Source organism: Solea senegalensis, linkage group LG1 (genome assembly GCF_019176455.1).
Source record: "Solea senegalensis isolate Sse05_10M linkage group LG1, IFAPA_SoseM_1, whole genome shotgun sequence".
In the NCBI taxonomy this organism is placed as follows: domain Eukaryota; kingdom Metazoa; phylum Chordata; class Actinopteri; order Pleuronectiformes; family Soleidae; genus Solea; species Solea senegalensis.
The window spans coordinates 12,566,944-12,583,746 of NC_058021.1; the positions used below are offsets into that span (position 1 = coordinate 12,566,944).

Below are 16,803 nucleotides of genomic sequence, written 5' to 3' on the forward strand. Positions count from 1 at the left end.
CCTTCTTAATGTTGCACAGCGGGATATTAATTGTGCGGGTGCTGCTGTCGCAAGTGAAGTTGTACCTTTGCAAGACGTTTTCGGTTCAACTTTCACTCTCTTTCAAAGTTTTTTCACACTGTGCAAACTATATTTTCTCATGTCAGTACGGTCAGTAAGTCTCCTTTCAAACTAACAGCTGCAAAACAAAAACTCTAACTTATCTTTGTCCTATATAAACAACAGGTAACACAATGAGCATTAAAGCTTTCATCATAATCCACATTCAGCTTGTTTTATAATATACATTTGCAATGACGTGTCAAATATAGGGATGTAACGATTACCGGTATGACGATAAACCGCGGTAAAATTCCCGACGGTTGGTACTACCATTTCAAATTTTAATTATCGTTAAAACCGTGATTGATTACCACAACTGATGACCGAAAAACTCAGTGATACTGCTCATTTCCTGAAGAAGCATCGGCACCTGAACGGCACTCGCTCAGAAGCGGAAGCAGAAGTTTCCACTGTCCTGTGACAACACGGCTGAAGCCACCTGCGCTCCAGAGATTTCCCCCCCAGTAAAAAAACAAGATCTGAAGTCTAGGCATATTTTGCATTTTTAAATGATGTTGACGGTAAAATAATTGAAGACAAAAAAAAAACTCCGTGAAGGGGGGTAACACTTCCGTGACCACCACCCACAACGTTTCAGCGAGTGTAAAGTAAGTCAACAAAAACGGGATTTCGGAATAGTGGGAAATGTCATGGTTTGTCTGTAAAACGTTCCTATTTTCTCAATGTTATTGGGCGCTATCAGCGAAAGCGAGTAGTGTGTGCAGACGACACGTACCGTAGGTACACACATGAGGACCTGTGTGTGTGCGCACGTGTCAGTCAGTCAGATGATAATTAATAATAATAATAATAATCATCATCATATAATATAAAATATATTTTTTTAAATAAAACTTTGTTAAAAGATTTCAGTGTGTGTGTTCAGTACTTTTTGAACACATCTAACAATACCGTGATAATATTGATAACCGTGATAATTTTGGTCACAATAACCATGATATGAAATTTTCATCTCTAGTCAAATAAAATGACACACCCTCACCTGAACCGAAAAGAAAAACCCAACAGAAACGCTGTGTGTGCTGACAAACACACGGCGGAAAGAAGGTGCATAAATCATCACATTTGAAAAAAGTAACATCCTGACTCGCCAGGTGTAGGTGGTGAAATCCGACTGCTGTCAGCGGAAGAATTTCACATTCGGAGATTTTACAGTGTTCTCCGGGGTCTTTGTGTCCCAATGCAGTTTACACTCTGTACAGTTGTGTTACATATGATTTCCTGTTTCACCTTTGTCAAGAGAGACACTCCTACTCTGCTGGCACATTACAGTCACTATAAAGCAGTTTGACTGATTGTGGCAGTGCAGTCTCTACAGACTTTGGGTGTGACAACGACGTAAACACAGAGCAACTCCGGGTTGTTTTCTAAAAGCAAAAATCCATCTGTGTCCTGACTGGATGAATCTAGACTAGGCTGTGCAAAGTTTTTCTGGATCCACCTCTGTCTGTTCCTGCTGCCATGAGGACTGACAGGTCATTGATTATCAGGCACACAGACCATAATCCCCATTAAAAAATGTAAACTCAGAGTCTTCTAATGCTGTCGCTCTAACTGCAACCTCCACCCTGGATGTATTCATTTATTTCTCTGCTCTGCCTGTCTTTGTCTTTACTGGTCCACACTTGTTTCCATCACTTTCAATGCATCTCATCACTGCACCTGTTTCAACAACCATATTTGCATACCACACATCAGTAGAATTAGACATACAATTAGAACACCTAAATCAATATGAACCGACTTCTTCTGAAACACATTTTCTCCTACATGCTAGCTTATCTACAAAACACTTAGTAATTGCACAGATTGGGAATGGCCGGGCCCCTGTTTAGTGACTGCTGTTGCAATTAAACAATTTAATCAGTGAAAGGGTTCGCATTAAACAACAGTGCTACGCCCCGACAGTCACCACACCACTTCCTCTATTTTATTTATTTGTCTGTCTCTATTTTATTCTCCCTCTGTGCAATTTGCCTTTCTAACTCTGTTCCATATCAACACTCTGTGAGTGCTCCATTAGGACAATGACAATACTTTATCCCACAACAGCTGCTACCCTTCACTCCAATATTTATTTTTTTTTTTTTTTCCTGAGGAAGAAATAAATATTTGCAGACACACCACAGCAAAGTATTAGCAAATGTTTCTTGGTGAAGCTGCTCAACATGCTGAGTAGTTTTACGGTACTTACAGCAGTTCATGAACAGTTCTGTACAAAAAATATTTTCAAGTGATTACAACAGGTGGTCAAGTAGGGACATGAAAAGTAAAACTTTGGTTGACTACAATTCAAAATCAGTTGTCTGAGAGGAAATTAAATCCTGCATGTTATCTATTAATATGGATTAAATCACTTGGATACAGACGGGCCTGGTAATATTGTCCACCTACATGTACCATAAATAATACATAATTAGCAGCATATTACATAATTTCAGTGTAAAAAATAGTAGTAGTAATACTACTGTTACTGAATGGAAGTCAACGAGTGTCTTTAAAATTATAGCTGTGCAGCTGTGTCTGTGTGTGTGCGTGTGTCAACTGTATAATGCGATAGAGGAGTGACAATCCGTGTGTGAACCTTTCTAGAATGCCAGTCATGGTGATGAATTCATACATGGAAATGAGTCCAAGATGAGGGCTAATTGTCTGATTAGATGTGCTTCAGGTTGATAGATGCACAATAAGTCCATGCGCACATAAAGCAGTCATTAAGGAACATTAGACCATTAAATTGAACATTACATTTTAGCCAGAGGGAAAAATATGGATCTTCATTAATGTGCAGTGTGGCTACATTTGTGAGTGGGTGCAGTACCTTTTCCTGTGTGTACTTTCTTCTGTCGTTGCAAATCTCTAGCTCTGCACCTGTTCGGGAGAGAGGGGGGAGATTAAATTAGCAATACGCCAATTACACATTTGAATTGCCTTCTCTCCAATTTAAGACTTAAGCATTCCCTGGAAATGATGTGAAATGCAAATCGCTTGGTTGCAGAGATACACGCGCTGTAGCGCTTCTCTAATATCACAGACGTGTTTATTACTCCCACACACACACACAACACGCCATAAACTGCAGGCATAAAAATACATATACAGTACTTTCTCTTAAATCTCGTCTGCCCCTTACTGCTTGGCAATGTGCACATGCAAAAGCGCGGGGATGTTATTTTAATTAGCAATGTAAGTCGGCACTTACATAGTCACACTGCTAAAAAAGCGCTGCCTCCAGTGGCTTTTAAAGAAACTCAAGGGCACTGTAGGGAAACTTAACATGCACGCACACTCTGGCAGGAGGGCTCCTAGAAGTGCATTCTGTGTCCCATGCTGTGCAAGAACAGGAAAATAGTGAGGCTCTTCGATCAACATTGAAAAGGGAAAAAGTGCTCATTTGCTTTCTTTGTCTGGCATGCTGCTGAGGGTTGTTTGTTGCAGCACACCTCCTGAGGCACTCTCACACACACACACACACACACACACACACACACACACACACACACACACACACACACACACACACACACACGCGCAAACACAAATCCAAACCCTGTTTGCTTTTGAGGGTGTCTTGCTCACCCTGAGAGATAAAATGATATGCTTTGCTGAATGAGGTTGTTTACGGCTCAAAGGAAATGCAAATTCTCTGAGAATAACCACCTTCTAATTTCTGTGGAACTGGTTAAGCTCAGCTAAGCTATGATTTGAATTGCGATTAGGTTGCGGTTAGTCATTAACTGGTTATGGTCAGGTTTAGGGATAACAGTCTGTCCAAATGAATGGACGTCAATGAGAGCAGCTGCATGAATGTAGAGCTGCAGCTAACGACTATTGTTCTAATCCATTAGTCTGCTGATTATTTTCTCGATTAATCGAGTAATCGCTTGGTCCATAAAATGTCAGAAAACGTTAAAGTAATAATGGCCTGGAAATAATGAGGTTCTCAAATGTCTTGTTTTTTCCCCAAACCAAAATAATTCGCTTGTAACTATTTCTTTGTTATATGGAGCAAGGAAACAAAGAATATATCCACATTTAAAGAAGCTAAAACAATTAGAAGTCTTGTTTAAATCATGAAAAGCCTCCAACCGATTAATCGATTATCAAAATAGTTGAAGATTCATTTAGTAATGAGCTCTACATGAATGTGTGTGTGAATGTAATTCTAAATATTAAAATATTGGGGGAATACTATGAAACCAAAAACTGAGCATAAATAAAAACATATACAGTAAGAAAACATAAATGAATAATAAATAAACTGTATTCCTCTATTTTGGAGGATACCACATAATATCAGCAAGCTGAATAAATAAATTTGGGGATAATGGGTTACAGATGGGAAGTGTACTGTTCGAATGAAAAAGCTGTGCGAATGGAAAGCATAGTCTTTGAACACAGTGTGTAGTGGAGGAGTTGGCCAAAGGGATTTACATTCCCCTGCTCGCTGACTTATTTCACAGCTTCCACATGCTGCCGTTTGATGTCCAGTCTGCTCAACAGTTAAGTTTAAAACAATTAAAGGTGTTATTATGATGCTCAGTGAGGAGTGAAACTGAATGAAGCAAGATTAGTGAACACTGTAGTTAATTAGCATAGCAGTGGTAAGGAACTAGCACATTTCTCACATTTTTTCTTTCAAATTCATTCTTGAAGCACAAAGTTCCTCTGGGGACAAAGGGTGAGGAATGGAAGGTGCAAAGCAGCTGTGGCTTCTTTGACAAACTGATACTGTTCCTAACTACTTCTTGAGGTGCTTCAAACTTTGCCCCGAGTCTTTTGGTATTTGCTTGTTCGTGCCATGTTCCCAAGAGCATATTGTGTTTTTCTAGATCCCTCAAGACGTACTGCATGTCATATTACATTTAACCAGTAACATTCTATAGCTTTATAATATTTAGCCACAGTTTTTGGACGCACAATATTATTGCTACAATCTGCTGATATTGGATTTAAATGTATTATCGGCTATCTATGCTTGCAGCTTCACCAGCAATTGCATTAATTTATATTTTACTCTGCAGTTGGACGCAAGTATCGGTATCAGTTGTGGGCCCCAAGTACTCAGATATCGGCATGCATAAATTGATTCTGAGTATATGACCAAACATACACCCTTCTGAGCAGCGATTATACATTCATGATTTTTTTTTTATTATTATTATTTAAACAATTGAGGAACTAATTTTGTGCTGCTCATGTGCACATGAATCTGAAAACATTGGAACTTAATGTGCATTATTGTTTATATTCCTAAACCTTGGCATAATTCTATAGCAAAGCTGCTGGAGAGACTCCATAAATCACGCTGGATTATTGAATTGAGGAAGTATGAAAATCTTCAGATGATAGATAGTTGGTATTTAGTCTATACGGCACTCAGCTCCTTGTAAATTATATTGTGTGAGTGTGAAAGAGAGAGCGAGGGGGGGTAACACAGATTGAAAGACATCCCCTCTATCTTCCATGCTCTTGAATACAAACACACACACATGATTTCACTGTGCCTTACAGTGTGTGTTGTTCTTGTGTATGAATCAGGGGCTTCGCTCTCTCTCTCACCCTTTTTTGTATCAGTGGATGATCCCATTTCTGTTGTGTTGATGCAGCAGATGGATTCCCTCCCACTAACCATTCATCACCTGCAACACCAAAACCTGCCGTTGCCCCCTTTACTCCAATGAAAAATGAGTTCTGAGCCACAGTTTTCCTGAAGAAAATAAAAGTCGGTTAACGTGTCAACAAATGGGTTCGGTCGCACGCTCCGACTGGGAAAAGAAAATTTTGTACTCCAATGGCGACGCTAAAAATGCTTCTCTAATCATCATAAAAGGGAGAGACATAACAAAGAGAAAAAAAACAACAATATAGTAATTACACTGCAACTGTCTAAGAAATCATTGTGTTTAGTCATTATTCAATGATTAAATATATTTTTCTTATCACCCTTTTCAATTGCACTCGTAAAAATGTAAAAAAAAAAAAAAACATTAGGGAAAACATGGTATTTTTTTTAAATTCTGATTAACATACACCAAAGCAAAGATAATTTGATTTTACTGAAATGGCTTTCAACAAATCCTCACATTTGAACGAAAAGAGGAATTCGATTTTTACGGAAATAACTGCGTGTGTCTAACTCTCACCAACAGTAAACGGACCCTTTCGTCTCTTTTTAACCAAGGTAATTAGTAAAGCATTGTGCTCATACGTCTTTGGATTTAATTTAGATATCACTCCACTGTGTCGGTAAAAATAATGAAGCCAACTGTCACCGTTAATGCAAGTGAAGGAAGGTGAAAATGACACATCTGTTATCTCTGTAGGGCAGGAAATTAAAGTCAGAATTAACCACACACTAACAAGAGGACTAGCACTGCTGCTTAAACTTCAGTGACATGAAGCAATTAAAAATGTGTGTCTTAAAAAAATCGCCATTTATATGTAAAAAAACAGTTACTGCGGACAGTGCACACATCAGGGTTTAATTTGATGAGGGTCTCCTCGCAGTGTATTACAACAGCAGCGTGCACCCTCATGTGAAATAAAACAACATCTATATCAGGGGTGTCAAACATGCGGCCCGGGGGCCAGAACCGGCCCGCCAGAGGGTCCAATCGGCCCACAGGATGAATTTGTTAAAATTTTTAGATCTAGTGTGTTGTGTAAATTGTAAATTTAGGCATGATATTGTTGAAATTGCACTTATATTTCTCAAGAAATTTCATGTTTTGTAAAATTATCCTTCATTTAATGTAAAACAAAGGAGAAAAAACAAAAGGGTTCTTGTTGTTCATAGGTTATTATGCTATTATTTTACTATTTTTACTGGTCCGGCCCACTTGAGATCAAATTGTGCTGTATGTGGCCCCTGAACAAAAATGAGTTTGACACCCCTGATCTATATGAAGACAAACTGGTGTTGGAAATGTTCCATATTTGCATGACGTGTCAGACAGAAGAGACACGACATGAAACAGTAAAGGTTGCATAAATAATGAGTTTAGAACGTCATCTAATTACTTAATCAATCAGGATCAATGAAATACAGCTCAGTAGCTGACAGTGACGGATCAGTCATAGTGCAAAATTCTCAGAGCAGCATAGTGCTTTATAAGTGCAGAAAGGATGATGAGACGCAGCTATGTATCGAACCCACAACCTTCGAGTTGAAAGACGACTCTGAGCTACCGTCGCCCCCTCATTATTTACAAAAAATATTAGTTACCTGTCAGTGCACCATGTATATTTCCAATTGCACTGCAGTAAGTATGAAACAATTTCCATCAAGCATACTCAATTATTACAGAGCAAAGTCTAAAACACAGAATCCAACCGTTTAACTGCTGCTACTCTAGCAGAGGTTAATATACTGATCATTGCAGTTGTCAGATTCCTCCTCTGAAGGGTAAATCCTTCAGACTTCAGATACCTTTCACGGCCATATCATAAAAATTGTATTCACATGAAATATTTGACATTTATACCCGTCTCCAAGGTTAGCCTTTGCCAAGTATAGAAACAAGACTTGACATTCGGCTGCGCTGAATGACACAACTGTATCAAAAGGAATCATTAAGAAAAACAGCAGACACATGCTACACGTAAAGCTAACAGCCAAGCTTGTATATACAGCGTCAATATTCAGAGGTCACGTGATTCAGTAGGTTTACGCCGCCATGTTGGCAGAAGGCGGCTCTGCAAAAATGAATGGCTGTCAGAGAGGCACGCCGAAAATCCATGGAAATCGAGCAATAATATCACAGAACTTTACAGACTCAATACATCTGGGTTGATTTCACTTTACAAGTGAAATCCGTTGACCGTGGGTTCCCATCGCTTCGTCTTCTACACTCTCTTGGGATCTTTGGTAATCTGGTAAAATGCTCTAACCATTGGCCCCAACTGCTTTGGTATCCCAGGGCACAACAGCTACCCACCATCTGCACTTTTTTATGAACATAGCCAGTGAAGAGATGAATTACCTGGCATATTGCCTGGTACATATGCTGCCAGTTACATACCTCCATGGATTTGAACGGTGCAGCTTTCTGACAAAATGGAATTGTTTTGGTTCCGTGTGTTGCATGATGAGATAGTGTGATGTCAGCTACCAGAGCTCTATAGTAAGGGTGCAACGGTTCATGCAAGTCATGGTTCGATAGATATTACTCGGTTGCGGGGTCACAGTTTGAAGCAAAACAGTCCCAAATGCATACTTCTAGTTTTATATTCATTTTATTCAGTGCAATTTACCTTTTGTCTGAAAATATAGAGCAACTTCATTACGACGACACTCCCACTTTCAGTTTCATTAAAGATATTTACAAGTTATAATGAAAGTATGACTAGTTTAAATTAGTCACAAAGCTGTGGTGTGTGTGCATGCGTGCGTGTGTGTCTCGAGGCGTATCTTAGACACTCACACAGACTCCATTTACATTAAAACCTTCAACAGGTTTCTGTGCTTTCACAAAAAAAAAAAATTCACAAAAATATGCAAAGTGTTTCTGCTTCTCTGCGCTCTCTCTCTGAAGAATGTTTCTCTGGTGAGGCACAGTGTGAGGAAGTGTGGAAGAGAGCAAAAAGGCCACAAACTTGTAATGGACACACCTTTACACTCCAACTGTATAATGATGTTCCCTGTTAGTATTAGTAGTATGAGTAATAGTAGTAATAACGTAGCTCATGTTTTTTTGCACAAATCCATACACTCCATACACTCAAGATTGATAAAATGTCAGTAGAAGAAGTTGCATTACAAAAATACAATATACTAGCAGTGACGCACTAAACAATAGTTTGACAGATTTTTTTCCCCCCATTACTTTCATACATGGCAGCCAATGAGATATTTTATTAGAAAACAGTCATTGAGAAAGACATTGTACCACCATTAAGGAAAAGAACACAGAAGTGTTTCCTCTATGTCACAATAGGCTATATTTCCTGTGGAGTACACATACAATCTCTACCAAGTTTCATCACTCTCGCTCTCCCCCCCCCCCATCTACCTCTTTTGTGCAGAACTACACACTCAGACACACAGTTGCAGACACACACACACACACACACATTCATCAGCCTGTAATGACAGCACACTCGTTGTCAGAGCAGAGCACTGAGGTTGGGGCTGCAGATCTGGCCATGCATATCCTGGAGGATGAGAAGGGCGCATGAGAGGGAGAGAGAGGAGAGGTGGAGAGCAGCGCTCAGTCAATTTCTATTGAATCTCACTCCAGTGGAAACAAGATAAGCAAAACAGACCTAAGGGACGTAACAAGCTAGTGCATTTCTTTATGTTTGAAGAAAAATGCTTAACTGGACATAGGCAAGCTGTTCAACGCTCTACCACTGTTTGATTCCATAAATCATTTTTGAAGCAACACATTTCTTGCATGAGCCAACACTAATTTTAAACGCATGCTCAGCCGTGAGCAACAGAAGAAGCTCTGCAGTGTGCACAATAACGCTTGTTCCGCTCGTGATGACATACAGATTAGACATAAAGACATTATGTAAACATCGCTCCATTTAGAGTCACTTTGGCCAATTTTTGCTCACCAGAGAGTAGTTATTAGAGCAGACAGACAGTCGAGGGGAAAAAATACTATATTCCCAGTGGAAACGAGAATTAGAGGCTATTACTGTAGTAAAACAGTACAGAGAAAAGATTATATGGATGCACATTAAACAAGAAGCTAATGCATGTGCATGTCAAGCAAATGTAAAACCTACAACATCTCTGGTTTGACAGACATAATAAAAATAAGAGCAGGGACATTAATTAAAGCTGTCGTGACTTATTAATATTTCATTTATCCCACTGTTAAATGAGTTCTCACAGCTTTCTATGTGTTTCTCAGTGTACCTGTGTTTTGTTTTCATGTCGCCCGGTGACATTCCTGCACCGCAAGTAACCATGACTGATGGTCTCTGTCCCCAAAACTCCACATTTGGAGAATCCACATTCTCTATTAAGGGCTGTGGACTCTGGAACACATTCCCAACCAAAATCAAATTAATATCAGAAATAAAACTATTTACAACAAAGGTTAAGTGCCGGCTAATAGAAACATTAAGCTGTACACATTAATTGTTTTGTATATAAGGTTTATTTGACATGCATGTTGTGTTTTAGTGTACTATCAAGTGTAGTTTTAGCACGTTTTATCATATTTTATTGTACGGATTATGTCTTATATTTATCATTCGACAATTGTTATTGTGTGCATTCTAGTTTATCTTGTAGTTATGTATATGCTTTTACATTTTAATGCCTTACATAATGTTAGCATGTAGGTTTGTGTTTTATTGTAGTTTTAACGTGTTTGATCATGTATATATTATTATACTGTACTGGACAAGAGTTGCAAACGTACATCACATCAGTTGCAGCTTTTCAGGACTGCTTTTAATGATTTATATCTTATTTTTGTATGTTTATTTTAATGTTTTGCATGTTAGAGTGTGCATTTTTTCATCTTTTGAAAGTGCTATATTAATAAAATGTATAATAATAACTATTAGTAATAAGTAATTACCAAGTTTTCCAGCAGAGTGTGCAGTGAGCACAGCTTGGCTTGCATCCATGCCCTCTTTACTCATCAGAAGAAGACAACAGTGAAGTTATGTTTAGCTTTTTGTGACACTGAAGGACACAAACATTGTCCTACTTATGACACCGGAGTATCTGAAAAGTATCAGTCAGCTTAGGCTCTGCACTTCCGATGGAGCCAACAGCTAAACGAGTCAGCGGAGGCATCGCACACAAGCCTCTGTTGTCATATTTGTGTGTGTGTGTGTGCGACTCTAAGTCGAAATGGTAGAAAGTGAGATGACTTGCTCAATAAAAAATGATGTTGCACAGCTCCACAGTGTGACAAATATGTGCAATAACATAGCCAACAATTATCTACAATTAAATTCATAAGCGAGTAATTTGTAGGTAATTTCTGCACCCCTGAAGACAAAGGAGAATTGCAAGGTGTAGAAAATGAGATTTTGGGAGAAGGGAGAAGAAGTTAGAGTGATCTACTAATTATTTAAAGTTTAAAGTTTTAAAACACAGATGCATGAAAATGTCTGGATGCAGTCCTGGTACCCCATTTATGCCATATTTACGACGGTGTGTGTGTGTTGCCTTCCAGGCACATGCAGATTGAAATAAAGGCTTTTATATTTTCAGGCTTACAGAGAACGTGCATTTCAGACTTCCTCCATTTGGGACATGAATGAACTATGCTGGCCACAAAGATGGTTTTTACTGACTCTGGTAAAACATAATGTAAATAATACTGGCTGTTCTTGTTTTCTTTTCAGTGGATTCAAAATGAATAAAAGATAGACAGACGTTACACACTGTAGCTTTAGAAGTACTCCAGTAGTAATATAGATTTAGTTTCGTTGTTTAAATAGTATTTTGAAATTTAAATGTAGGATCAAAAATATAAATTACTGTTGAAGAAGGAAAGAAGGTCTGGATCTGTCACCCAAATCTGATACGTGTATATATTTTGGAACAAACATGGTGATTTTATCAAATCTGTCAATCAAAAGACAAATAAAAATAGAAACTGATTATAGCTAATTGAATTCATCCCCATCTCTGCAAGCTTTCATTCTCGCAAGCAGTCATCACACGTGCATTTACAGTGGGAGTCTCCGACGTTTATGTTGCCTGACTTGATAGACAAGAGAGGGAATACAACAATGTTGTGCCATTTGGATATTTGCATGCATAATGCATCTAAATACTGCATGACAAAAAAATGTGATGGATAAACTCAAATTTGAGCACTAATATTAGAAGCCAAGTGCATGCCAAAAATTGTTGCTACTAAAAAAATATTAATTTAAATCTGCCATGACATTGCGATGACACACAGTAATAATGTATAACTATTAATACTTGCTGGTGGGCCTTGTGACTGTTAAGGAATGAAAGAAATGAAATTTAAATGTCCTTAAATACTAAAGCCTTGAAAACCAACTGTGACGATTTTTCTACGTTTGTATTGACTCGGAAATGACGACCTTCAAAGTAAAAGTCTCACATAAAGCTGTTCCAACATAAATTACTCCTTCCCAAAAAAAGTGGTTCCAAGTTCCGGGTTTAGTGTCAGTACGTGGCATTCAAGTGCAATTTAATCAAAGATTAAAAATATTTTTGTCAAAACACTTCTCCTTAGACCAGGACATTTCATATTAGGTGGTATGATGAGGGAATTACTAACTGTGGGGTCCTATGGCTACAGTAGCTAAAGTGGATGATGAGATTATGGCGGCTCAGTGGTCGTGAAAGGTTAAAACTAGGGTTTGAGATCTCCGCTAAATATATGTATATGCCGTAACGTCTGTTGTGGACATGGTGTTCGGTAGTGATTCAATTGTTTTTAACAACAAATTGACCCCTACATTATTTGTGCGGCACCACGGAAAGAAAAATGCATGTTCAACTGCACGAGCACAGGGATATAAAATACATACGTTATCTTTTTGAGCAGCAGACTCTCCAATACTCTCAGGACATGGCTCTGCCTGTCGATGAGCAAAACTGGATTTTGAAAATGAGAGAGGGCTTTGATAAAAGTTTTCTATTACCTCAGTCGTTCAAGTAAAGCTGGCGATTCCCAGGAACCTTTATATACCTTCAACAGTCTTCTGAATACAGGTTCATATTTTTCAGCCAATAGGTCTGTAAATAGCAAAATGTGAAGTGTGAGGACAGACCGTGCCGGGCTCTATTGCAGTACAGTCATGTGTATAAGGAATGAAAATCTGAAAATTGTACTCAAAAAAAATACCACAAGATTGTAAACTTAAGTAGACAACAATGATTTGTTTTAAACACTGCACTTATTTCATATTTTTGACAACCTTTGCTCCATTTTGAGATGAGCTAGTAGTAGCTGCAACCAAGGCAAGAGTTAAAACTTAAGATGTTTCTCTTCTCAGGTTTGCCGGAAACTTCAGGTAAACATGCAGTAAAAACAATAACCACACCCACAAAATACCCACATGTTTAACAAAATAAAATGTGTGTGCGTCAGGATCCATTCATCCCAGACTCACTCTCTCCAAGGAGCCTTTCTGTGCTTCAACTGTGTTTGTAATACAGAGATTGTTTCTCCACTGTTTTTTTTTTTGCTTTGTTATGGCACTAAAGTCTGCTTCAGTGCCTTGCTAAATGAACATGCCAGGCATATAACTCACACACACACACATGCTGGCATTATATGACAGACAGCTGTGAACACACAACTTGATAAGAGATCATTTTGTTGATTTGACACTATGGATTTGTGAGTCATTTAATGAAACAAGTCTCTTACATAAGTGTCCTTAAAATAATGAATTGTAAAATGCTTGTCCACTCACTGCATTCTAAGGACAGGATCGATACATCTTGTATGATGCTGAGTACGCAGAAACTCACTGCCATTATCCAGAGAACAACACACACAAAACATGACAGATATGACAAGAACACAATTGTGAGATGACACTGTTTTATATGTGAGGTTCCAGACATGGAGGCCGTGGAAGCACACAGCTCGCTGAATATCATCCATCATCCAAACACCTAGGAAAAGGATGAATATATTAGTCTATTTTTAGGGAGGTATGTCTACATTGTGCGGTTACAATATTTGCCTCCATTATTTTGCAACAAAAAACAGGTAATGTGGATATGTAAGGCAGAGAATTATCCTATCAACAGGGAACATAGCTTACAGATGGAGTCACAAGTAATGGAAAGTAATTTTCACCGGGGGCTGTTTTCCATGCATATAGTTACCACACTGCCAGCTCAACTAGGACAAATGGCAGCCATTCTGCCAAGTCTCTACGGAAACCTATACTAAATAGATAAGTATGCCCAGCTGAGGGCCTTAGATGCCTAAATGTTTCCCCCGACTATAGCAACAGTACTGTCTGGACAACCTGCACCGTAACAATACAAAAGCACATTTGCAAAATGTGAATCTCCAGTTTCCAGGCGGATCGGGGCAGCGTCTTCAGTGATGCGGATGTTCAACCGGTCTCTGAATAGGGAGCTAAGCCAGAAGGTGAAGCTCTCGATTTACCAGTGGATGTACATTCCGACCCTCACCTATATGGTCATGAGCTTTGGGTAATGACCGAAAGAACAAGATCGTGAATACAGGTGGCCGCAATGAATTTCCTCCACAGGGTGGCCGGGCTCAGCCTTAGAGTAGAGCCGCTGCTCCTCCACACCAAGAGGAGCAAGTTGAGGTGGTTCTGGTATCTGGTTAGGATGCCACCCTGGGGAGGTATTTCAGGCACGGGGTAACCCTGGCCTAGGAAGACTTAGGATCTCCCCGGAGGAGCTCGCGGAAGAGGCTGGAGAGTGAGCTGTCTGGGCTTCCAGGGCTACCCGGATAAGTGGAGGACGCCAACGACTATGATGAAAATCCAGTTTCATCTGAACTTGCATATTTTTTTGGAAAATCTACTGTATCACACAGATTCTTCAAGCTCGAAGTTATACATGACAAATGTGGTTGACAGCGGCAGGAGTTAGAAGAGAGCAAGCTGTTTCTTTGGACTGCGCTGTTTCAGGTGCACACTGAGACATGAAATGCAATCTAATGAAGCAAGTTTGCGTAACAGATCCATGACTATACAGCCGATTGTAATGAGATGATGGGGGGGGGGAAATATTCATGGCAGTTTTTCAATCATTTCTAGGTAGGAATCACAAGGTAAACAGCAGAAATGTGGTATCTTTGGCACAGTTTAATCCACCCAGTAATATTTTGAGACTATGTGTTTCATGAAAGGCAGAAAACAGACTGAAGAGGGCCTTGAATACTACAGACGTCAGCTGGTTGACTGATTCGACAATTCATTGGACAGAAAAGGTAGAATGCTGAAAGCTAACTTAAATAGATCATCAGGGTTGAAAGAAATGTACTTTTGTTCAGTAACAAAAGTTGTTAGAAACAATACAATAAAGAGGTAGAACAACTATTAATTCAGCTCTTATAGGACATTTTACAACCTATCAGGGTCATGTGGAGACACAGATCACCATTGTGCATTGAGGCTAATAGCCCAATTAGGGTCAGTGGCTATATATTAGCTAATTTAAGGGCATCTTACATCTTCACTTTTACTCAACTGTGAAAGAGAGTGTGGGTGTATGTAAAGTGCAGTATGTCAGGTATACATGGGAGGTGTAAAGTGCAATATGTCAACTGTACAACAGAAGAGAATGTAATTGAATTCATTCATTTTACCCCATTAAGTTGTTTATTTACTTTTTGATCCAGCAGTGGTTTGCTGGTGTGTCCATACTCTAACTACACCTGCATGACAAACTTTGAATTATGTTCCTTGTTTTTAGACATAAAAAGAGTGTTGTTACGTCATCACATTAAAAATGTGTTTTGATTTTTTTTGTTAGTTTCCTTGTAAATGCCTAACTCCACATGTTACAAAACAAATATGTGATTTGTTTTAGCTGCATTTGGGGGAAAAAAATACATTTGAAACGGTTATGTGTAATGGGCTTTTCTTCAAGCCTTCAAATGGCATCACATTAGCTACACAGACTTCAGTAATGCACTAGTCACAATTTACCATGCCTGTTTTTCAGTGTTGGTTATTCACAGAGGAGGAATAAACTGCACAGTGTGACAGTAAATAAAGTAAATTGAAGCTTCCTTTGAATTGAAATTTTGAATGGTTCTAGCTAGATAATGAGAGCCCCTTAACAGTTAAGCAGTAAAGCAAGTAATTGCTTTTTCATGGACTCAGATTTTGAATTTCTATCATGGGGTGAGACTAAAATAACCCATTCACATGGATAGCAATTAAACTCCTCAGTGAAATTCTGACATGGTTCAGTTCAAAGGTAATCACATAACTTTGCTGTGATCCATACTAAATTCCCTCTACGGTAGTGTAGCTGAAGTTATATTAAATCCATGTACTGCCATGAACATGTCCATGGACAACTCTGTATTACAGACAGGAATTTGCAGGATAAAATAAATGTGACGGTTCTAAAACTACTTTCCAGTCAAGAATAGGGACGTCCCGAACCCCCGGTCCCCAAAAAGGTCACTGTCAATAAAAATAAATAATATTCTTGACTGAAGTTTAAAGGTGTACAACACTCAACAGCACTGTATATCTACTACCAGCAAGACAATTTGCCTCAAATGGCTACTACAAATCGTGATAACCTCTGTGACACACAGGTTTATCTATCAGTTCTGCAAATACTTCACAAAAGCCTGAAATAAATGGGCTTCCATTATGGGCTTTTATTTTTTTAACTGATCGGATAATGTCAGACTTGAGAACGGGATATCCCTAGTCGAGAGAAACTTTAAGCAATGTCATGCATTCTCAGTGTACATTATATAGTTCAATGTTGACAAATATAATTAATGAATTAATTAATATACTGTCCAGCTGTGTTTCCCAAACTTTATTATGAAGACCCACTTTTTTAACAAACCGTCGGAACCAAAAATAAATTGTGACAACACAGCACATTTTGCATTATATAATGTTTTCTGACTATTTTTACTGCCATTTTTATAGCACCTAATATTATTTTGAAGAGGCTAGGAGCCAAGTCAACCTTGAGAAGATGTGGCCCTTTTTTTAAATATTAATCTTCAATAAAAATCTCACCCAAAA

At 38.6% G+C, this 16,803-nt stretch overlaps 1 protein-coding gene across 4 annotated transcripts in view; it reads right to left on the reverse strand.

The window, feature by feature from the left end:
• Window positions 1-16,803, reverse strand: part of tnr (tenascin R (restrictin, janusin)) — a 152,102-nt gene that overhangs the window by 78,157 nt on the left and 57,142 nt on the right. For all 4 annotated transcript variants that reach the window (XM_044027767.1, XM_044027777.1, XM_044027747.1 and 1 more), the window contains exon 3: window positions 2,945-2,994. The gene's annotated coding sequence lies outside the window, so the exon portion shown is untranslated. The remainder of the gene's footprint in view (window positions 1-2,944; window positions 2,995-16,803) is intronic.